General features: G+C 38.8%; 1 long non-coding RNA gene across 6 annotated transcripts in view; it reads left to right on the top strand.

Annotated features, from left to right (window-relative positions):
- The window catches only part of LOC126761174 (uncharacterized), a 951325-nt gene that overhangs the window by 514617 nt on the left and 411896 nt on the right, over positions 1 to 24812 (top strand). The window contains exon 1 of one of the 6 annotated variants that reach the window (XR_007667326.1): positions 20679 to 21001. The exons of the other annotated variants lie outside the window; for them this stretch is intronic. This is a non-coding gene — a long non-coding RNA (uncharacterized LOC126761174). Of the gene's footprint in view, positions 1 to 20678; positions 21002 to 24812 lie in introns of those variants that run through there. 6 annotated transcript variants of the gene reach the window in all.

The following is a 24812-nucleotide window of genomic DNA, read 5'->3' as shown; positions in this document are numbered from 1 at the left end:
TGGAACTAGGAGTCAAAGGCTACATGAAAGAATTTTTAAAAATCTTAGTCGTATAATTGGCTCATAAGATTGAGTCTCAAAGCTCAGAAAACTTGCAATGGAACTTTAAGCTTAAATTTGCTCCATGACATTATTATATAACATCCGTTGCCAAAACTCCTCCCTGAACCCGAGGATGCCACCTGGTAGTACCTGTAGATACCATAGTATCACGATAAAGGCAGACGACGTCGCAACAGTTCGCCCCTTGTTGCAGATGGGAGTTATTTAGCTAAGGTCTGACATTTTTGCCGGGTGTTCGTTACTTTTCAATAGCAAAGCATTCATATGATAAGTCCTACTTAGGTTTGGGTTATAGAGGGGGCTGGATGAAGTTGTTAGTCGACCCGTCTTGTGGATGAACCTGGCTGCGGGCTCTGAAATAGCCCAGTCTCGAACAGAGCTTACGAATACCTGACGCTCTTCATAGTTAGATAACCTTACTTGTGTAGTAAGGCCATGCTCAAGCAGACATACTTTCCTCTACACTCGAGGGTCAAAATTGTGTGCTAGAACAATGAATACAACAAAAAGGAATTAAAGGAGCCCGGATCTCCAGTAAAAACACCAAAGAGGGCTGGTTGTTCCGAGAAGAGGGCAGCATTTGTACCCAGCTTGAAAACAGTCAGCACAAAGACAGGTCTGAAACTAGAAAGAGATTTGAAGTTAAATTTAGCTCCCGGAAAACTCCAACACCAACAACGGGGGGAAACAAACACTGTAGCCAAAGTATGGTCGCTAAACGAGGAGGGGATGATGATGCCAAAGATGTCACTGCTAGTAGTGCGTCCGCCAGGGAATGACTTCTTTTTAATGTCTATGATGCAGCGAAAGGAAGGTATGCGGAAAAGCGTCGTATTGCATATCAGTTGAGATGGTTGTAGCTGCAGTCACCAATAAATGAGGAGCTAACAATGGAATCCAAGAATCTACCGATTGCGCGAAAGTTTGAACCTTCTCGAGCGCCAACCAAGAGACAGAGATGAGTTGATGAGACTACGCCGTTAGCCAAAAGGCCGAAAACAAATGGTGTGACATGCCCAAAATCGTATGTTAATGGGACTCGGATCTGCACTGTCATTGGTGTGCTGAATAAGGGAGTCCCCCGAAGAAAAAATCCCAAGAGCTCAAAGAAATTGAGTGCAAGATGCGCTGCCAAATATGGCACTGGAAGTGCTGCTAAGCAATCCTGATCTGGCAGATGGCGGATGGTACCAAAGCCAGATCAAAATGATAGCATGTGATGACAGGTTGGACAGGTAGACTCCGAAGCATGTCACGTCGCGAGAACAGACGAACTTTATAAGCCCACAATAGTCAAGCTTGTGCAGGTATACCCCGGAGCCAGGCTGATAGCGGTCGTAAGACATCCTATTCCTACCAAAGGCAAGGGTAATTTTCTTATTTGAGGAGATATCTACACAGAACTTGACACGGATACACACTTATACATACATAATCTAAGTTTTTCTACTTTTTTTGGAACAAAAGTTCTTACTAAACAAATTTTTAAAACGAACTATTCACTGATTTCTTTCTTTTATTTCTATACATACATCTATAAAAACATAAATATCACAAACAAAGTCACTTCCTTTGAAAAATATTTTCAGCACGAATTTCAAAAATTTGCTAAAACTACGAAAAATTGCAAATTCCGTAGTTTTTGCATGCCACATTGAGTATTTCGCAACAACAGCGCAAGTAATGCCAAAAAGCATTCAAATAAAAGAGCGAAGTGCGAAAAATTGCCTAGAATCGCCTAAAAATTGCAGCCAGCACAAAAGGATATACGAAACTGGAAAAAATTCAAAACGATTTTTCTAAAAACGATAACGCAAATAACCAGCGACTAACTATGTTTAGCAAGGCATCAAAAAAAAAAAAACAAAAAAACAAATCAATAAGAACCGTTAGAGCGGCACTAACTAATTGCACCGCAAATTGAAATATTTTTATTTCCATTTTTAGCGCAAACAATGCTGCCAGGACACAGGCGCACAAGCACACACAACTACCTACATACACATAAGCAAAAATGGATATCAATAGCCGATGTGTGTGTGTGTGTGCGTATTTCCCAGCTGCGCTCGTATGATGTAATCCTCTGGGCATTTTTGCCATCATACACTTTGTTGAGCTTTCACGTGGCAAGCAAACGCTTTGATGCAAATAAACAAACGGCTGAAGTATTGGAAAAAATGGACAAAAACATGAAGTGGGATTTTTCAAATATTTTAGAATTTATGATGAGAATATAAAGCGCAGCGAAACGCGCGCTCAAAGGATTGCGAGCAAAACGAAAAAGCAACGCAAACTACAAAAATAACAAAAAAAGACGTGCACAACTTCTAACAAATCCGCTTCAACTCAATGCAATTCAATTCAATTGCTGTGAGCCAAAAAAAAAAAAAATAATAATACATAAATAAATAAAAATATAAAAAAAAAAAAAAATAATTGAAACGCGAACGGGGCTACACAAAAGCTATAATGCCCTTCACAAATGCATACTTTTTAGCATAAATGGGTATATAAAGTTATTTATCTGGTTTTGTTCGTTTAGTTTGTATGGCAGCTATATGCTATAGTCATCCGATCTGAACAATTTCGACAGAGATTGTAGAGTTGCTTCTCGCAATTACTCTTGCCAAATTTCCCTAAGATAACTCGTAAAAATAAAAAGTTTTCTATACAAAGACTTGAGTTTCACCGTTCAGTTTGTATAGCAGCTATATGCAATAGTAGTGCGATCTGAATAAATTCTTCGAAGATTGTAGCATTGCCGTGGAAAATAATCTGTGTCAAATTTGGTCAACATATCTTCTCAAATAAAAAAGTTTTCCATACAAAGACTTGATTTTGATCGATCAGTTTGTATGGCAGCTATATCCTATATAAGTTAATCTAAACAATTTTTTGAGAAATTGTAAAGTTGTATAAAAAATAAGTCTCGCCAAATTTTGAAAATATTTCGTCAAATAAAAAAGTTTTCCATACAAGGACTTGAGTTTGATCGTTCAATTTGTATGGGAGCTCTATGATATAGTTGGTTGATCTGAACTGTTTCCATGGAGATTTTAGAGTTGCTTCCTGTAATAACTCTCGCCAAATCTCGTGAAGATATTTCGTCAAATAAAAAAGTTTTCCATACAAGGACTTGAGATTGATCCTTCAGTTTGTATGGCAGCTGTATGCTATGTAAGTCCGATCTGAACAATTTTTCAAGATTTTGTATAGTTGCAATAAGCAATAATTTGGGCCACATTTCGTGACGATATCTCATCAAATAAATAAGTTTTCCATACAAAGTCATCCGATATCAGCGGTTCTGACAAATGAGTACTAGCATCTTGATGAGGAAAGCACGTGTGCGAATTTTAGATCGATATCTCAGAGACTGACAAAGTCTTTAATGAGCTTTCAACATTTCCTTCTGGATAATGCAAACTTTGTGTCAAACCTAATACACCCCGTTAAGGGTATAACAAAAGCAAATAGATTGAAACTCGCATGAGGCTGCTCGTTAAAAAAGGAGCGCACCAAATCAGGTCACTGCAAAAGTAACAAAAACAAAGAGAAAAAAATGAAAAACAAGAAATAAAAAACACTTCAAAAACACAAATAAACCCAATAACAATAGACACCCGAGCGCGCCGCTCATATTCGCTGTGGACGAGTTAGAGCGTCAGCAACACTGAAGCGGTCCTGTGCTCACACGCGTTAGCAACTGGAAACCATAATAGAGGAATTCAAGTGCATTATGGCGTACTGACACACATTTCATTGAATTGCCCGCTGGTCGGGGTAACAAAAGTTTTCTGCTGAAGCACTTACTGTCAGTCAGGCAACAGCTTTTTACATACATACATACATATACATATGTATAAGCTGTTGTGAATCAAAGCAGTTGGCAAGAATTTTTCAGATTTCGACAGCGAAAAAATTTAAAATTATTTTTATATGCTTACGCGTACTCCTTGGATAGAGGTAATACGGTGCAGCTTGTCATAAAATATGAAATATCATTGCTAAGTTTTAGACTCATTTACATAATGGTACAAATTCCTTCTAAAAGTCGTCTCTCCGTCGTCAGTTTCGTACCGAAGTCACCTTCTTTCATGGAACTTCCTGAAGTCTCTGAACTTAGCTTAGGTGGTACTTGAGCTCTGCATTCCAGCTCATTTAATTTGGGACAACTCTATCAAGGAATTGTGTTGTAGCAAAAAAGCATAGGAAGATGTTTTTTATGAAAGCTGGAGTTTATAGTTTCTATATTACTAAGATATCTTTCAATAACAGCAACAATTTTTAACAATAGTCTCGACGGTTCGGTTCAAAAACGTCATTTAAACACAAGCTGGAATCGCAGAGCAATCCATTTCTTTACCCAGAGAATTTTTTTTTTTATTTATTCAAAATCTCACTGGGAGGCGAAGAAGAATAGGAAGACTCCTTCTTTGAGGAGGAATTACGGCAGATATAGCGGGGCCACGTACCAAATTGTTTGTGCCATGTACAGGCTTTCAAGGTCAGAACCAGTGATCATTCCCAGTAATAGTCAAGTGGCACTTCAGGCAGCATCGTCCGTCCATATCTTTACCAAGAGAATTTACTTTGAAAAGTGATTTAAAATATCACTGCGAGGAAAAAGTGAATGGGTGGACCCCTTCTTTGAGGACTACCCTCGTAGGGTCACAGTATAATGGTATAGCGGCGGTTCAAAAACGGCAGATGAAATTGGGGTGCTGGTATAGTGGGACCACGCACCAAACTGCCAGTGCCAGGTGTGGGCAGATTCGATCGAAACGAATGAACATTCTCAGTGGTAGTCAAGCGGCACTTCAGACAATATCGTCCGTTCAATTTTTTAGCAGGAGAATTTACTCTGAAGAGGTATTAAATGTCTCACTGGGCAGTAAAAGTGAAAGGCGGACTGGACTCTATCCTTGAGTAGTACATTCGTAGTAGAAACACAATGCAATGCTATACTGACGGTTCGAAAACGGTAGATCGAATTAGGATTGATATAGTGGGACCAAGTACCAAATTCTAAGTGCACATGAGCTACTAAGCACTTTCCATGGTGGAGTTTACGCTATTAACAGATACATTTGTAGAGATTATGCTTGAGAAAAACTATCAGGGTAAACGAATTGTCATCCTTAATGACAGCGACCTATACAGACTGTAGTCAAGGGGCACTTCAGCCAATCAAAAGTACTTAACCTTAAAAGGGTTGCCACTGAAAACTATATTCTATCAGAATGGATCCCTGGGAATGGAGGAATTAATGTAAATAAGCTAGCCGAAGTCTTGGTGAAAGATGCTTACTTAATAGCGTAACCACTGAAAGCCTTATTCTATCAGAATGGATCGCTGGGTATAGAGGCATCAATGTAAATAAGTTAGCCGGTTTCTTGGCATAAGAAGCAGCGGCAACCAGTCCCACAGAGCCGGAATAGTTCTTCACTGTTGGTCCCACACTTAACGAGCGGAGCTATGGACGAAGGAAATGACCAGTTGAGGAGTTCGATAAAAAACGCTTACAAAAACTAATCGCTCCTTCCATAAACAAATTAAGGGTGCTTTTGAGATTTTATAAAGGTTAGAGACACCAGACCACATGCTTCTGGCTTGCCAGCAAACGCAAGAAGAAGAAGTCGGGCTAACCGTTCTTCCCGGAAATATATTAAGGCAGCTTGTGGGATGACGGTGTCATCTGCACAGAGAGGACTAGGGTACTGCTTTAAGAAATTGTTTCACCGCTGTGATCAGTAAGCAGAGACACCAGACCAGAGATACCAGAGCACATACTCCTGGATTACTCCGCAATCGCAAGAAGAAGTATTGAGGTTAACGACCAATTTAATCCGGTGAGGGAAAATATTACAACCATTTACTCAGCAGCTTTGTTAAGGCGCTTTGATTTGGCCGAGTTAAATGAAGTGCTGTAATAATCTGAGACGGCACAAGCGACCAGAGATCGCAGAGTATTCCTCAAAATCCAATCTGTTAAGACCATTTCTTAAAAACAGTTATTGGTGTGAATGAGTTCGGCGCCTTATGGGGCATATTAAACACATACTCCCAATCTATGGTATCTGGTCTGAATGAGTTTCGCTCTATATACTTCGATGGATACTTTGATGATTTTTTTCCAGAGTAGCCATGAAACTTAAAATTAGAGCACTGGATTCCGATATGATTGCACAGCCTCCAGCTAGTATTACAGAATTTTCACAACAGCACCTCGAATAGCGAAGGTATTATCTACAAATTTATGGTTATGCTTTCACCTATTTCCACCAACTGGTCAACGTTATAGACCTTTAAATCACCTACACATATTAAACATTGAATGCCAGGGGTAAAAGGACACATGAGCTCTACCGGCAGCCATATGATACCGAGAAAACAATAGCAACACATTATAGGCAATGCCATAAAAAGGGTTATCACCGGCCAGCGTTGATCTTATGGGCACTTTAAAATTTACACATTTGCATTATACGGCGAAAACAATGGCCTGTGAAAGTCATAAAGGTTTAAGAGTGTGGCAACGACGGCATCGATAAACCAATACACCGACAGCTGACAGCAGTTTGCGAAAATGGCGTGGCGAGTGCGAGCGCACACAAATGGATGGGTGACGCTTAAAGTCTGGGGGACGCACATGTGCAGGTAATCGCATGACCAACGCCACCGGCAATGAAAAGCGAACAACAAAAGACAAAACAACGCAAAAATGACAAGCGTTTTAGGGAGGTGAGCTTTCAATGTCCATCAAAACAAAAGGTAAACTGCGAAGCGGCCAATGGACATAGCGCAAATGGCAAAAATGGCAGCGGTTAGGGACAGGCGACAGCCCAACGGATTATATGAACACGTACACGTATTTATATGCAAATATAAAAAGGATAAAATTTGCTAAAAGATGTGTTGGCTGTGCGAGTGGACTATGAATATGCGACCGCAGGGCAAAACATGTTGCATTGGAGCTGCGCAGGTGAGTGTGGTGGAGCGGTGTGGGGCGCGCGCTGCCATAGCGTGTTGACTGCGGGGCGGCGTTGACATATAACACAATCAAATCACGTCAAAATCTAATCACAACTACATATTAGCATGCACATTTTTATATATATGTGTGTGTGTAATTTATATTTACAAACGCTTTTAATATGCATTTGAACACAAAAGGCATACGAGAAATTTATCAGCGCATGTCGGCGCGCTGTTGCACGAGTGTTTCATTTAAGCGCGAGCGGTAGGCGCGGGTATGCGGCAGCGTTGGCGCTCGTGACATGTCTCGGTCTGGCATTTAAATGACAAGCACGCCCCTTTGACACGGCCAGTCAGGTTGAAAGCCTGCCAGGAGCCACTGGCCACACGGACACCACACACACGAATGACACATACACATGAGCGCACGCTGGCCCGCGCGCCACGACCAAAGTCGTGACCGTGTCCATCGCGCGCTGACGTACCACTTGACAGGCTGGCTACGCTGCCATGCAGTACCCAGCGTTGGCCACGGATTCCTGTTGTTTTCTTTTCGCTGCTAGTGACGGCAAAAACAACAACTCAGCTCCAAAGTGGCAGTGACAGCGCACACCAAATGCCAGTGGGCGCTTAAACGTAGCACATGTTGAATCAATAATGTGGCATGTACATGCATGCATGCAACCGCGCGCAGCACGCAATACTAAGCCAGTGTGCGCCGGCGTCTGACCGCGCCATCTACGTCAAGGTGCTATTACAAGCTGAGTGAATGCTCATATGTTTGCACCACTTCAGCCTAATGCTCCACAGCACCGCTTAGACTTTTTGTGGCGCCACAGCCTTACGCGTAAACGCTGTCTTACAACGTCAAACCCACAGCGTTGCAATTTGGACGCACCGACGAATGCGTTTTAATCATGCCACTTCCTGTAAGCGCTTAGGGGGGGTTACCTGTGTTGTGGCACAAGTAGTCTGCTTCAGCGTAACTGTTCACTGTGGTGGAAGCAGCTGCTGCGACTGGTCTGCGGTTGCATGCAGAGTGTTCTCTCTGTTGTGGTATACTTTGTGGCGCTTAAGCTGTTGAATACTAAGGATTTGCGACAAGCGTAGAGGTAGCTCAAGTTATCGAGTTAGTTATGTTATAAAATCTTCAAATCACAAGTCCTCAAAAATCCAAAAAATCTTAAAACAATATGTGAATACATGGGGGTCTGAATGGGTTGTGGTATTTACTCTGTCTACCCAGCTGTAGTTGAGCGACCAAGCTTAGTACCTACTCCTAGGTTCGCGTCGTGCATCCCGAGTAACGTGAGTAACTTTTAGAGAACATTGATGGCGCCACTGCGTGGTAATTGGTTCAAGCGCTGAACAATGTCGCAGCGTCCGTCTACCAGGAGTGCGGCAGCAAGCAGGGAGTCTATCCTGGAACAAGTCGCTCGCCAGATAAACTTGTTCGGTGAAATTTTCTCTTCGGCTGAGGTTGTGCTATTGGGTTGGACACAAACCGCAAGCACACAAATGTCATGGTAATGAAAGGGAAACTTAAGCTTCGGATATTAAGCTTTCCAAACAGCTGCCATAGGGCGATGCACAAATTTGGTATAGGATATATGGTTGGTCGGAGGTCTCCTATCTAGTATCTTGTCTACAGATTCATCCCGATGAGTAAAAGGTTAGCCACAGTCCATATTAAAGTTAAATGTCATGTGCGCTGCATAAGTCTAATTCAAGCTAACATCCCGACAGAGGTAAAGGACGACGGTTATGTAGAATGATGTCGAGCACAACTATCAGCTCTGTTAAAATCGGAAAGAAGCTATTCAAGCTGCTCAATAGACGAGGTTTTAGGCAGGATGTAACTCCTAAGGTTATGTAGAATGATGTTGAGTACAACCATCAGATCCGTCATAATAGGAATATCTGCAAGCCAGACGTTGTAAGAACTATTTAAACAGAACGATTCTTTCTTGTGCGTCTTCTTCAATATAATGCTAGAAAATGTGATACTCGGCCCTTATATGGTCTTTACGAAAGAGCCGAGGGCCTAGCCTTACTAGTGTATAAAAAGAAACGAAAGTGATTGGTCTTGTGGTGAACGACTGAAGAATAAAGTACCTGGAAGCCAGACACAAGGATTCCTTGCGATGACGGCTTCTTTCTGCCTCGGAACCACCAACAATCTCAGCCTGAAGATCAAGCGCAGAATAACTCTTGCCAACGGGTGCTACTCTGGGTTCGGTAGGCTATTGAGAAGCAGCTTCCTCTGTCGACGAACAAAAACTTTGCTCTAAAAGACTATTATCAACTCAGACCTATTATACAGCGCAGAAACGTGGACAATGACGACCCGAAATGAGAATGACCCACCTGAAAGATTCAAGAGCACTGAAGAAAACGAAGATGAAAGACTGAGATGAGAAAGTCATTGAAGTGTTTGATAGGACTATTGCTCTAGTTCTTTGGAGCCGTTTCCGTGCGCTATGAATATCGAAGCAAATGGAATCATGAACTGTCTAAGCTCTAAGGCGACATGGATACAGTTAAGCGCTTAAAAATCCAACGAATGTGCTGGTTAGGCCATGTGGTACACATGGAAGACGATGTTTCAGCGAAAAACTTCTTGGCTTTAGGACCCATGGATGGTGATGAAAGCAAGAGTGCCAACAAATCCAATGGAAGGACCAAGTGTTTAGGAACTTTTCTGCACTGGGAATGCTCAACTGCCGTGACCTGTTAAAAGAAAGAGGCAACTGTCGAAATTTCGTGTTCTTGGCTCAAACCAACCCACGGTTGTAGTACCTAAGAAGAAGAAGATATTCACATATAATTTGAGGCTAGTATTTACTTGAAAGATACTAGAGAATTGAACATGAAAAATTCCTTGGAACCTTCGATAGAACTATTCTCATTTAGATCTACGGAGCCATCCGCACGGTCGCTGAATATCGAAGAAAAAGAACCACGGACTATATGAGCTTTACAGCGGCATGGCTATATGTATCATTTGAGTAACGACTTGTCTCCAGTTAAACTGGCGTGACTCCGCAAAGTTTAAGGCAACTGGTAAAGTTCTGTGTTTTTGGCCTAGACCAATGGTTGTAGTGCCAAAGAAGAATATATTCTCACATAATTTGAGGCTGACGCTTGCTTGAAATATTCGAGAAAACTGAAGAAAACGAAGCTGAAGAGACGAGATAAGAACGCTACTTCTTTAGATCTTTGCAGCCGGCCGCTCGAGCGCTGAATGTCGAAAAAGAAGGAAGGACGGACTGTAGGAGCTCTACGCCGATATGGATATATGTATGTGTGTATTAGGTGAATAACGCAAAGGATTGAGGCAATTGCCGAAGTCTTAGAAGATATGTGTTACATGTAAAAGAAGTATTCACATTGCTATGAATCCACTGACAGTAAAGTCTCTAGAAAAAAATATGAACTTTGTTAGACCTCTCGATCTCTCGAGCTCTCAGGAAGGTTCAATCTCAAATTTTTTCATCTAAAATAAATCACATTTCACTCAGAACTATCAAAATGTTTAGATTTCTTTACCTAATTTTCTCAAACGTTAAAGTCCATACCTGAAGCATTGCCTGAGATCGAAGCGGAGTAAGAATGTGCCCGGTTCCGCCAGATTTTCAGCATAATATTTATAAATATAGTATACCATATAATAAGGCGAAGTATTTTTTGAGGAATCCAAAGTAAAAATATGATATCTTTGAACCGCGAGTTATAGACTATCCAAAAATATTGAAAGTTATCAAGCTTTCGCGACTAATTTGTATATATTATGTAACCGGGCTACTTTTGGGTTACTCCTGGCCCGCCTCTCACTGGCGCCAAGTTTACAAAATCTTTGTTTGTTTAGTAGTTAGTCCATATTTTTTGGGCATTGCGGTCAACTGGTTGGTACGCAGCTAGTTTTTTGAAGGAAGTATCAAACATATTTTATATTTTTCAATTTTTTTTCCAACTTTCTTGTTTATTGAGGAATAATGTAACCCAGATTTCATATTGTTCTCTGAGTTACACGAATAACCAGTTCACAACATACATATGTATGTCAGTACTTAAGTGCCACTGCCTGCCTGGATTTCCAATTCACGCATTCAAATCAAAATTCGACACTGTACACAAATTAAAAGATAAGACGCAAAAAGGAAGCCAGCGAAAGCTTGAGAAACTACGAATTTCAGCATTAAACAGCGATTGAAAGGGCAGCAGAAAAGCAAACAAAGAACAAAGGAAGCGCCACGACAGGACACAGCAATGGCAGTGAGTGACTCACCCTCAGTAAGGACGCGCTGTACAATGTGCAACAAACAGGCCTACACACAGCACATATACACGAAAATACGCGGTGAAAAGTAAGGAAGTACAGTAACTCATAGGAAAGGTATTACAAGAAGATTTATCGTGGGTTATGAGGTGGTTGAGCCACAAGAGCGAAGCTCAAGAGGGCAGGCAACAGAAGCGCGACGGATATCAACTCCTGTTGCGCGCCGGTGTGCAGAGACGACAGCCTGTTGCCAAGTGAGCGCGCTCGCCAGCACAAGGACAATGAGCACAAGGACGTGCGCATGAATGCAGAAATATAAAAGCTACAAGCGGGCTGACGGGCTGAGGTGGTGGCGCGCTGGTCGGCGATAAAAATACACGCACACGCATATAAATGTGTGGATGGATGTGATACAAAGCATTTGTACATACATATATATATATATAAAGTATATTTGTAGAGGGGTGCCAAGCAGATATTTAATAGAACAACAATGCCCGAGTGTACTTGCAGGCCTTTCGAAAGCATGTTAAGGAGTTGCATAAGTACTGCGCAGTGGAGTTGAATGAATGAGCGGCTGACACGGTGAGGGTTGATTTCCCGTTGGGGTGGCTGTAAGTGCTTGGCGTGGCGCATGTAACTACGCAATAAGCGTAAGTACAGTGCGGAAAAGTTGCGGTGGCAAGTAGCAGGGTGGGCAGGCAGCCAGCTAAAGCGGAAGCAAAGTTGCAAGTAACGCGCTGGAAAAATGTGGAAAAGCCAATGATGAGGGAATGTAACCAAAGCTTATACGACTTGCTCTTGTATGTATGTGTGGCGCGTTGCATGTATGTGTATGTCTGTGTGGCGTGTTATAAGTATGTGTGTCGTGCTCCAAGTATGTGTATGTATGTGTGTCGTGTTGCAAGTGTTAAGCACACAGCTGTGTGTGGTGGTTGTAAGGCGAAAATGCAGAAATTGCGTCATACCAAGTGGGTTTTCTTTTCGGCGGCGTAAATCGCGATAGTGTGGCACAACAGTGCACAAAAGGACAAAACTGTCAGTGGCAAAGTGAAAAGGTGGAAAAATGTGTAGTGAAGTTGCGCGCAAGGATAATAACTTGTCACTAGGAGGTTATTCAACTCTCCACAGTACGGCGGTGAGGGGAGCGCGCGCTTACGAAGCGATAAGCGTGAAAAATTTTATTGTACAGGTCGGCAAACGAGAGGGCTGCAGGCTTATGCACACATACATATGTATATGACGACTTAAGCCACATATATGAAAGTCTTACGGCATAGCAACATGTCATCGACACCGTTAAGTCGTATGCGCGTCTTCGTAGCAGGACATGCGTGTCCCGTTTATAGTTCATGTAAGTTTAAACACACACAGCGCATTGCAGGGTGCATTGTAACCCCAGCATATGAATATGTTGCACGCAGAGGGGCGTCAAGTTGTCATAAATTGCGTCTTGAATTTACAAAAGTGCAAAATAAATGGGCGTGCAACAACAAAACGCGCGCTACTGGTTGTTGTGTAGCAGCAAAGGAAACTGAAAAATATGAAAAACGCAAAACAAAGGCGGAAAAGGATGTAAAACTTATCATTTAGCGTATGATTTATGAAGCTTGCTGCGTGGCGTCTACGCCTGTTGCACGTGCATGTGACGTGTGAAATGAAAATTAAAGTTTTTTTCTGCCTGTATATGCATTTGCTTGGCCTGTCGGCCGCTGCGTCATTAAACAATTTCCATAAGGCCGCGTTGAGCGCAACAGGAATTCGGAAACACACCCATTTCATGCCACAATTTGGCCGCCAGCAGTGCGTAATTGCGGCTTTTGCTGGGCGCTGCATACTATATATACATATGTATATAAATAACACACATACACACGCATACTTGAAAAAATAGCGCGCATTTACCGCCTGCTGCCGCCACCGCCATAGTTCGACTCCATCTGCTCGCCAATAAATCAAAATGCGCAATTAAAAGTACTCACACGCCTGCGCAGAACACACACACGCACACATATGTATGTGTGAGTACGCAGCGCGCGACATATGCAAATGCCGTTACACTTACTTGCTCATAAATTCACATCATAATTATTTCGCTATCACACTAGATATTTTTTGCTCGCCATTTATTTATGTCATGCCGCTTTGTTAGTCGCTGCCCTCTTGTCGCTCCGGCCTGCGTTTCTGCGTATTTTTTGCGCTCTTTCCGGCGCAATTTGCATTGCCAACAACGCGCCGGCTCACAACTCACGCTCGCGTCGCTCAAAGGCGATGTGCGTCCACTTCCGTTTCCGCTTGTTATAAACTTAGCGTCAAAGCTATTTTGCATAGCCGCGTTGCATACACCGCTGCAGCCACTATTGTTTGGCTTAAGGGCGCTAGTGTGGCGCAACAATTTTAACGGTAATTACATTTGTATTTGCAATAGCGTTGTTGTTGTGCCTGCAATATTTACCTACACATGCGGCAGAAATATTTTTATAACAGCGTTTTATAGTAGGCACAGTGGGGGATTTGAAATGAGGTCTGTATTGCTTCATTGCCTCAAATGCGGCTCTCATAGTGATTCGAAAGTTAGTAAAAAGGATTTTAGAACTTATGGAAAGGGTTTCTTATGTACATTTCTTATATATAATGGCTATATGTACATATGTATAGGAAGGAATTGTGAATTTCCTCAAAGTGGAAGTGTGACTTCACTTGAATGCAATGACATTGCTTGGAATAACTAGTTCTTGTCTCTAAGTCAGCTGTTGTCTTCTTCTTTCTCTTCTTCTTATTCCCCTTTAATGACGGGGATGATGAGTGCCTTGTAGAGTTAGGTCTTTGTTCATCGAGGCCAATGATACTAATATCATGGACGTACGCCAGCAGCTGGAGCTCCAGGAGTAGATTGAAGAACCTTACCTCCAGATCCTACCATACAGGTGTGAGCTGCAGAGCTGTCGAGCTCGTCAGCTAGTTCATCCCGGCTTTCCCCTTATGATTGGGCTCCCAGATAAGGTGCCAGATGGTTACGTACTGACAGACTGTTCTTTGCACTACTGCACCAGTAGCGTTTTAATCTCTTAAACAGAGATCACTTTAAGTGCCTATTGGCTATCACTGAGTATGACAATATTTTCGTTGCGTTGGAAGTTTATCTATACACACAGACCTTAAGCAAAAACTTCTGCTTGAAAAATGCACGGAAAACTTTCCATAGGTATGGAAAGTCTATCACTTCCATAGATATGAAAAGTTTGATACGTGGTCCTGCGACTCCTGTACTAATTCTCTCCCACGTTTTCGATCCGTCCGGTGTACCACTTGATTGTGCTATCCTTAGCAGTAGATCGAGATTGCAACCATTCCATAAAACCTTAATGCCAAGGGTAACTTTAAACTTCCTAGCGAACTGTATCCTTTTGCCAAGGCTGTCCCTTGGCAATAGAGCCAGTGATGTTTTATTAATCCTTCTGCTGTTATTTGAAGCAATCTATATTTGGCTGCTGGACTGATTACTAGGTGAAGCGGTGCGAATTCCATTTCCATGACTTCAAGTGCTGCAGGCAAGTCGTTGCAACTTCGATATTTGCGGTCCTACCGTAGTCAACGATGCTTTTGATGCGCAGGCCACCGCCCATACGTAATAAGCCGTCGCACGATCGTGCTGTAGTGGAATAATTCATCTCAAACTCTCTGCCATCAAGGAATAAGTTTCTGAGACCATGACCGTATACATTACACCATTATATTTTTATATATTTTTATACCCTGAATAATGCAGATAAAGTTTACCACGAAGTTTGTAACAACCAGAAAGTAAAGCCGGAGACCCTAAACATATATAAATGATCAGTGTGACGAGCCGCGTCGATTTAGGCATGTATAGTATGCGTACATATATGCCAACTGGTCTTTCAGTTTTTGAGATATCGATCTAAAATTTTACAAACGTTCGTTTCTACTCAAAAGCCTGTTCATTTGTCGGTGCCGTCGATATTCGACCTTTAGAACATATCGCTGCAATACAAACTAATCCAACATAGGTCCTTATAAGGCAAACTTTTTTGTTTGACAAGTTTTGCTCATGAAAGTTTGTATACAATATAACCCAATACAGCAACATAATCTACGAAGAAATTATTCAGTTTAGACTACTATATCAAACAGCTGCCATACAAACTGACCGATCGAACTTGAGTTCTTGTATGGAAAACTCTTTTATTTGAGGAGATATCTTCACGAAATTTTGTTGGCAATGTTATCGCATACAGCGGCATATTTTTTAAGGAAATTACTTAGATCGTACTACTATAGCATATAGCTGCCATACAAACTGTTTAGTCAAAATCAAGTCGGTGTATGGAAAACTTTTTTACTTAATGAGATATCCACATGAAATTTGGTACAAATTGTTATCTAAAGTAACGCTTTAATATTTTCAGAAATTATTCAGATCGAACAACTATAGCATATAGCTGCCATACAAACCTAACGATCAAATTTAAATTTTTGTATGAAAACTCGTTCATGTTTAAAGGGTTTTATACTTTGCTCGTCGACAGCAGACCATACTTTTGTATACTTCTTTATAACGCCGCTTGGCAAAACTCACGAAAACGTACAAGCAGTGACTCTATAAAGTGTCGTGAGTAACAAAATGTGTTAAGCCTTTGCTTTTTTTCAAATTTTAAGAGCCACAAATGTGTGTATCTCTTGCTTATTTTCAAATTTTAAGAGTCACAAAGCCTTGATTGAGTGTTTTAAATTTGTGGCACGAGCAGTTTCTTCCAGAATCTTCTGAACACACACTTTAATGGCTGCTTTGTTTATTTTTTATGCACGTGCTACAACAATATCTTCGTGCTACAAAATCGCTACCCCTTAGCAACAAGTCTGCCCGCCTCATGCAAATTAATAGCACCGTTATTTGCCTTACTCAATTGCTAATCTTTAATCAAACTAATAACTCACGGCTGTCTACAATTTGAGCTATGTAAATATGTACGAGTTTGCAGTACAAACACATACCAACAACAGCAACGCACAGCAGCAATTTACAATGTCCATCATAATCAGTGACTATCATTTACACAGTCGGCAGGCCACGCCCAGCAGTCCAGTCGACATAGTGAGTAAGTAATTGCACGCCATTTACCAGCACAAGCCATGTATGCGTGCGTGCGTGTGTCTGTGTTGGCGGCGCAACATTACTCATTGCGACTTGAGCGCGGCTATCATTTTGCCAAGCGGCGCGCCAAAAATGTCAACTTGTCTGCTAATGCCGCAAACATATGGAGCGCCTAGCGCCTGGCGATAGGCAAAGTAGAACAGCCATTGAAGCGTGTCTCGTGTGTTTGTGTGTGTCTGATTTGGCGGCGTATGTGTCTGCCTGCGCGTCACTTGTGCTAAAAGTTCAGTTGTGTGTATGTGTGTGACATGTTTTTGCGAAAAACATATCCGCATCACTCATACGCCCTGGTGCGCCACAACATAGCGCTGGCTGGCGTTTGCGTGTGACATGAAATGAAATGCTGTCAGCGTTGCTTTTTTGCAACTATGACTGAATATGATGGACTGGCTGATAGTGTTTGTGGTAAGTTGAATGAATGGAAATTCGGGTGGCAGCATAACGAGCGCCTCATTTGCAACGCCTTACAGACTTACCAAATGTATATACACAGCCACACATATGATTTTCCGCATGTCAACATTTATGCACAGTTAGTCTCACGTGTTCTTCAACTGTCACTTTTTTACATGCAAATTTAATTTGTACACGTGTACCTGCGCTCTGACCGCACCACCACCGCTAGCGCCGCCATTTTTCACAGCATATGCGCGCCATCACTTCCCTTATGTAATCAGCCGCGCCAACGCTCATGCCCGCTGTCGTTCACTATAGCATGCGTTTTTTACATTTTTTGCATTGCTTTAATTTTTTCTTGCCACACTCACACACATACACATGTGTAGTTTTGGCACTGTTGCAAGCGCGCCCAACATGCAACAGCATGTACAAATGAATAGCAGCATTTAAAGTGTCAACTCGTAAGCGTAATTACGGACTCAAACGCCGACTCAAATGTGGGTGCGGTGGTGTTGCAGTGCAGTATCAGCAATCGCGCATATGTGTGTGTGCGTGCAACATGCTGATATGATATGATGACCATGGACACAGGGCAACAGCATATTCCTCATGTTTGTCCGCTGCGTTGGGATGTGTCGCTATGCATGGCATGTTGCAACACGCCATGCAATATTGTACGGCTAGCCCCTTACCTTAAGCCTTTGCCCCCCCCACACACACATTCCACATGCATGCCAGCCCCTTGTTGCTGGCTGCTTGTTGTTCTTCTGCTGTCACTTGTTAGTTGTTGTCATTTTTATTGTCCACTTGCGTGCTCGTGCATTTTCGCGTCAACATGCCACCCTTTCGCTCTGCTCCTCCGCGCTCTGACTTTTCCTTTAATGCTTTTTACAATTTTTTCAGTCTGAATTTTTGCTTTTGTTTTGCTTATTTTTTTTTGCTTTTTCTTATGTGTTTCGTGCTGTTGCTGTGTTGTCAATCGCCACTGGGGGACAGTTGGGCGACAACTATTGATATTTGCAATTAACACGTTCCATGTTCAACGCTTGCGTTCAGCATTTCATCGATAAACAATAAATTAAATGCACTCGTAAGGTGGGTGTCAATTAAATAATTACATACAGACGACAACAAAGCACACTTACGCTTATACATATATATATTATAAACAGGTACTTGCGTGCGCGTCTGGCTGTGCTACGAACGGCCGGTTGAGCACGTTTCACTCCATAACCTTCGGGGCGTATGACAAAAAACTCAGCTGAACAGTTGGGTGCTCCAACAAATATTGGCTGAATGAGTTGCTCAGGCGGATTTATTTATTTTAAATATTTAATTATTACTGTTCATTTATTTATTTATTTGTTTATTTATTAATTTCTAATTTTTTTATTAGTCTATTTTTTAATTTTTCTTTTTTTTCTGGTATATTTTTTTATTTAGATTTACTTTTGTATTAATTTCTGTCTTTATTTGTATTAATTTTTTCAACAGACTTGTCTGTATTATTATTTTTATTTTTATTTTTTTTGGTTTTGAAGTTTTGGTTATTTTATTTGTTTTTTTTTTCACTCTGAGTGGGTCTCATAAATAAATTTTAATGTTTGAGGAGTCATGAATGATTTGCAATTGTATGCAAATTTTTGTCCAATTCAATAATTAGCAGATTTCATGAAAACAAAAGTGAAGTTTTTCCCGTTAAAAAATCGTATATTTATTTACAAACAAGCAAAAAGTAGTTATAATGTGAAAAATTAATAACTTTTATGGCGAAGTATTAGAAGACAAGCTCTTAGAGGTCAATACCGAGGTTCCTTTCACTAAATTTTTTGATAGAATTTGTTTCTGTGTACTCAAACACACAGAAGTCGCTAAATATCGCTTTAATTATACTCTAAACAGGGTTTTTTTTTACAGTAGAGAGAATCATGGAAAGCAGGAGTGCGGAACTTTAATCCGCTAAACCTAACCTACTCCCAACTCAAGACTGTCCCACGAAACCGTCGGTTAAGTACTATTTGGTAGGGGGGGCAATATATTTAAGTCTCCTCTATTTTAAACTTTAAACGTTTTTTTCTCGAAACTACTTTTTTGAGGTGGTTGACATGATATCTCAAGTTCAACTTAACCGATTTCTTTGAAATTTGGTATATATCTTCTTTATGCAATTCTCTATTATGTCTGCCTTGGATTTCCAAAATTTTGATTTAAAGTATTTTTAAAAAAATTCGAAAAGGTCGAAAAAATCGGGTAAAAAAATTTTTTTTTTCAAGTCGACGCCATTTTGTTATTTTTTGTTTCTTTTTTTTTTTTTTTTGAAAATAGTCAACCCGATAACGATATCCTTACTAATGAAGAATCTTCTTGTTTTTTGTGTTTTAGATCTCTACAAGGGTTGAAATCCCACCGGCCCATATCTCGACGAATTTTGTTTTTTTTTTCTTGGTATTGTTTTTTTTTATATTATTAAAATGTCAATAAAAAACATATTAAAAAATTGATAGTAAAAATCTTTTTAATTTTTTTTATCTTAATTTAAAAAATGCCTAAAATTCTTGCATCTAGACCAGAATACCCCCATAAGCAGTTATAATTGTTTTCTTTTAAAATTTTCGATTTTTCTTTCATATTACTACTACTAAAATTTCAGTTTCAGTGTCACAACCATTTGAAGGGTAGCAGCTAAGTTCGATTCGGTACACTAGTTTAATATATTCCCAATTTGCTGTAGATCGATGCTACCCCAACTCCCATATACTACATACATACATATAACGATTTTCGCATTTCTAATAAACCTGATGTGTACTATATGTCAGTGTATGAGTTATCTGTAGTATATGTACATACATATGTACATATATATAAAATCGCATAAATTTCCATCCTCTGGTACCTTACAGTATTTCCCTACATATTAAAATATTGGAAAACCCGGTACTTTCCGGTTAGGTGTTAAGTGCATATGTGGAATGCTTTAGAAACTTTAGATCTGTGTATGATAGATTTTTAGTTGCTAGAAAAATCATATGCCTTAAATTATTCTTTGTTGCGATTTCATAACAAATGCGTTTTTATGGCCTTTGTGCTCTCATTCTGTTCCATTTACTATATGAGACGTTGAAATTCCATTTTTTATGTTCCCAATACTATATTTATTCTCACAATTTCCTTATTCACTTGTTCTACTGTAATATAAAATTGACGGTCAACGCACTTTGCATACTCTTAACTACTCTGCAATTTTGAACTCTTAACACTGCTTCATACTAAATTCGCCCTCACAACAAAACTTCGAGCGCGCTTGCTGTTAAGTTCATTTTAATTTTTTACATATGTTCACTTTCGCTTTCAGATCTCTCTTCATCAGTTATGCGCTCTTACATCAGTTACACCTGCATATCAATGCTGCGCGAAATGCTCGCACACACACGCTCATCCTTTAATATATGCGTAACAAAAGCTGCGTGCTCACCAAGTGTATTGGTTGCGCACTCATCATTGGAATGATGGGAATGAGTGACGATATGATTGTTTGCATTGTTGTTGCAAATTTTTTAATGTTCGAAGTTGACCTTCAAAATATTATGCATGTAATATTAATAGTTAATGAAGACTCCTGAGAGATTTTCGAAAAGTTTCGAATTTTCTAGATTCGTCGAAAGCGAAATTAAGGGGAACTCAGCTGAATTATTCCAATTAAAATATTTGGTTACAGGTGTTAATGAGAGTGAACACACGTAATTCTTGACTGTTGGTGCAAATATTTGTTAAAATTGGTGAAAAGTATTTGTTTAAAGCATTAAATTGTGTTTTTATGTAATTTAAAGTTAAAATCGTTAATAAATGCAAGAAAATAGTGTCGTGAAAGTCGCAGTGCGTTAAATTCCTCGAAAGTACGAGTGTCCATATTGTGCAAATTCCTTAAGTGCGTGTTCGGGTTTGTGCGTGGGTGTGTATATGCGTGTAGATATGAATGTGACAAGCTTCTTGTGTTTTGCGCTTGACTCACGTCGCGTGTGTCGGGTATTAAGTGTGACAGTGTTGTTATAAAAAATATAAGTATGTATAAATTGTTGTAATATTGCCAAGGCAAATTTTAAAGGGTGAGTTTGTAATCAAATTATTTGAAATTTATATATACATATGTATATAATCTATACTTGTATTATAATTTATATTTGTATTATAATTTATACATATTTGTTTATAATACATTTTTGTTTGTATGTACATGAGAACGGTTTTTTCTAAAAAAATCGCGTATGTATTAAATTCTCAACGGGTCATTCTGAACAATTTCGCCTAAGAGACTATATACATATCTAAAATCGGATTCGAGTCAGCAATTTTTAAGGCGAGGTATGTTTAGGCATTACAATGATTTGTTCGTCAGTATTTGATATATCCGAATGAATTTGTGCTCTTTATACTCTTGCAATATGTTTCTATAATAGTTTTGTTCACTAAACGAAATATCTTTAACTCGAGTTTGAAGGGTAAATAAATAATTACTGACAAATTCATCGCGAATTCTTCAAAACGTCCAATTAAACTCAGAGTTTCTTAAATACTCTTTTGACAACACTTAAAGCAAGTTTGCGATTTTAGGGTAATTATATAATAATCTTGCTATTTATAATTTTTTATTTTATAATTTGGTAATTTTTTCGATTTTTCTTCTATATTTGGATAGTTGATTGTACTAAAAATAACATACTAAAATTTCAAAGTAATATCTCAAAGAGTTACAGCTCTCAGTTCAATCCGGTACAGCAGTTTATTTTTAAACGCGTTTTTTCCAAAAACAATTTTCAATTTTGGTGCAGTGATAACTCGAAGATTTGGGATCATCATGCTTTTTTTCATGCTGTTATGTATGCATATAATTTAAAAAAATTACCAAAATTTGTTGCAAAAAATCAACTTCTTTAAAAACGCCACCACTTTCTGTCGGACGCTTTTTGCCAAAGCTGTATGGAGGAAGGCGAGGTGAAATCATCTTGTCATTTCCTTCGCTATGGCCTGGCTTTGGTCAGACTGAGCATGAAACAACTCGGTAGGCACATTTTTAGCGAATCTAGTAATGTGGCTGGGATTAATATTAACCGGCTTAATAAATTTGTGGTGAGCTCAAAACGCTTCGATTTATAAGGATCCATCCACTTTTTAATAGTTTATGGATAACATAATCTATCCATTCGCGGCCTAACCTAACCTAACCTAACCATTTTGTTAATTATTTATTTTTTTAAACATATGTCATTGTACGGAGAATATCTTCTAGATTTATGAGCATTTTTTTTACGGTTTCATTCACGGAGAAAGCCGGTATCACTGCAACAGGAAATTGCTGTAGTTGTCGGAGGTCTCGCATAACTCAAAAAATATTAAATACCTTTTTTTAAGTTCACTGCTTATAATTGAAACATGTTTATTTTCAAAAATTGACGTTTTTTAGAATGTCAAACTAGGTGTGCCTCTTAAGATATATTTAATGTGTGGTTATAAATCTCGTGTTTCTAGAATTAGCTAGAACTTAAATGCACGTTTCTTTGCCTCTACATCCCTCCACTTCCTCTGTTGCCGCTAAATATCGCTAGACTGAAGCTAGAAAAGCTAAAAGTCTAAGTCAAGCATCTATAATAAAGAAATCTCGCATTACCTAAGCTTCAGTTGTTCTAAGCGCCCATTATTCTCACAGATATAACAATGTTTTTGTTTTTCATATTTTTATTTTGTATTTTTTTTTTTTTTTAGTTTTTTTTTTATTTATTATTATTTGCTTTTGTTTCAACGCCAGTGAGCGCCTTCACGAAACAAGCTCGGCGTGTATAATTACAGTGATGATCTAATTCAAAGGCAATTAACAATGCAAATGCAAGCGTTAAACGCTGGGAATATGCAAGTAGGCGCAGTGCCAAAAAAATACAACAACAAAAACTTAAAACTTAAGCAAGCAGTGAGTATTCAATAAACAAGATAAATTATTTAATTGTGAATGATGCAAGCGACAAAAAAATAAAAAATAAAACAAAATAAAATAAAATAAAACAAATTAAATTAAATTAAATTAAATTAAATTAAATTAAAGGAAATGAAATGAAATGAAAAATGAAATGTAATAAAAAAAATAAAATAAATAGAAATAAAAATAAAAATAAAAAAAATAAAATAAAATAAAATAAAATAAAATAAAATAAAATAAAATGAAATGAAATGAAATGAAATGAAATGAAATGAAATGAAATGAAATTAAAAAATAAAAATGGAAATGGAAATAAAATAAAACAAAATGAAATGAAATGAAATAAAATAAATAAAAATAAAATAAAAAAATTAAAATGGAAATAGATTAATTATAATTAATTAGTAAAATATAAAAATAAAAATAAAAATGAAATAAAATAAATAAAAATAAAATAAAATAAATAAAAATAAAACTAAAACTAAAAAATAAAAATTAAAATTAAAATAGAATAATTTAGTAAAAGATAAAAAAAAATTAAAGTAACAAAACAAAGTTATTGAGAACCCAAGCTGGCGAAAGTATTAGTCAAAGTAAGCAATAATTATATACAAACCTATTTATTGCCATATAAAACAAATTAATTGCACATATACATACATACATACATCCATACTACAAACAATGTTTTAGAATCAGCACTTGGAAATGACTAATGATGCCGGCTGGCGCGTGTAGAAACCAATTATTCAACCATTAGAATAAGTATGTGGATTTGTATAGTTAACTGTGGATATACATATCTACACATTTGTGTGCCAATTCAGGTGTCAGCTTCTTATAATTCATTAAAAAGGCAAGAGTCAAGCAAAGCTTGCCGAAATAATTCGCAGCACTAAAAGCCTTCAATTAACAACAACAGCAAAAAACAAACACTTGCTTAGATAGGAAAAAAATTTATTGTGGCAAAAGTCATTTGAAACGACGTTAAAAAGCTGTCACTTAATATTGCTTAATTTTTTTTGCCCATACGTTCGATATGGCAGCACGCAGGCGGTGGAGAAGGCAGCGTGGCAACTGATGCTGCTGCTGTTGTTGTTGCTGTTGCTGTTATTGTTGCTGTTACTATTGTTATTGCTGTTGCTCTTGTTGTTGCTGTTGCTCTTGTTGTTGCTGTTGCTCTTGTTCTTCCTATTATTGTTGCTGTTGCTGTATGCTATCTTACTTTGCTGGCAATTCACATGACTTGTAGCATTTGCCATGCTTTTTAGCTACCGCCTGCTGCTGATGCTGCTGTTGTTGTTGTTGTTGCTATTTTGTTATTATTTAACGCTGTCAATTGCATTACACAGCATGCTTTTGACAGTAATTAATTTCCAATCAATTAACTCATGTCTGTTCCGAAAATCTCCAGTAATCTTTTGCCAGCGCCGCGCGCACCGCCAACACAACGCTCGGCTTACAGCTGCGCGCTTAGCGTTTTTGCTTGGCTTTAAATGGCTAATATTTGGTAGAAGCGCTTGTTACTTTTTAATTTGATTATTTTTTTCAATTTTTTTTTGGGTTTTTTTTTCTTCAGAACACTTGCGTTTTAGTTTTTGGGCAAAACAGCTTAGCGCTGGCAATAAAATTAAATGGCAATATTTAAAATTTAATGCAAAAAAATATATACCTATTTAATAAATATATAAATACTGGTACACGAGTGAGAGTTGTTTGGGAATTTTCGGGTTTGCATATTTTATTTAGCTAATCCCAAAACAAAGACGCTTTTTTTTAATTTATTTCCAACAAATGCATCCAATTAGAGAATATTAGTTGTTGGAGATTAAAACTGGCAGCGCCTTTTTGGTACTTATATCCCGTATTGCCCGTTGTGACAAGCACACATGATTTATAAAACATTTTTTTATGAAAAAAGTTTTTGGATTTGAAAAAATTCTTTGTAG

Source organism: Bactrocera neohumeralis, chromosome 6 (assembly GCF_024586455.1).
Source record: "Bactrocera neohumeralis isolate Rockhampton chromosome 6, APGP_CSIRO_Bneo_wtdbg2-racon-allhic-juicebox.fasta_v2, whole genome shotgun sequence".
Lineage (NCBI taxonomy): Eukaryota > Metazoa > Arthropoda > Insecta > Diptera > Tephritidae > Bactrocera > Bactrocera neohumeralis.
Note: the sequence above shows the minus strand (reverse complement) of the source record. Positions and strands in the feature narration are given on the sequence as shown.